We start from the raw sequence: 598 nt of genomic DNA, 5'->3' as shown, positions 1-598 counted from the left end.
CATCAATGGGTCAATCGCTCCGTGGCCCTTGCGACCAAACATAAATTACGACTTTGTAACTTTTTAGTTCTGTACCCGTTTATCTAGTTACATCTCACACACTGAAGATTAATCACCTCTTATTTCCCACAGTCAAGGGTCCAGCTTTTAAAATGGGAAATACATCATAGTTTTTGTTTTAAAGACTTCTACAAAATAAAGAGAAAAGTGTCTTTACAATGTTGCAAATTATTTTCGTTTGTTAAAGTTTAATGTTAAAGTCCAATACAAGGCAATGTGATATAAAGGGTTGCAGTGATAAGCGTCTTCACTGGAGTTAGGGGGACTGCATCTTTTTATTCATGAAATTCCGTATTCTTTGATATGAGTTCATTCAAAATACTTGTTTAAAGAATTCAACTTCTTTGTGAAAGTCAGTAAGGCCAACACTTTTAACCAGTCTCCATCATATATACATAAAAGTAAGTATCTTTTCTATGTGAATATTCGGACATATTTCTGACGGTTACATATACAAAGGGAAAAGTAGGTGAAGCTTGAGGAATGCGGCGATGTATGAACATACGGTGATGTATGAACACGGTGATAAAAATTGATT

The sequence above is a fragment of the Penaeus monodon genome, chromosome 15, assembly GCF_015228065.2.
Source record: "Penaeus monodon isolate SGIC_2016 chromosome 15, NSTDA_Pmon_1, whole genome shotgun sequence".
NCBI lineage: Eukaryota > Metazoa > Arthropoda > Malacostraca > Decapoda > Penaeidae > Penaeus > Penaeus monodon.
This window is presented reverse-complemented; position numbering follows the sequence as displayed.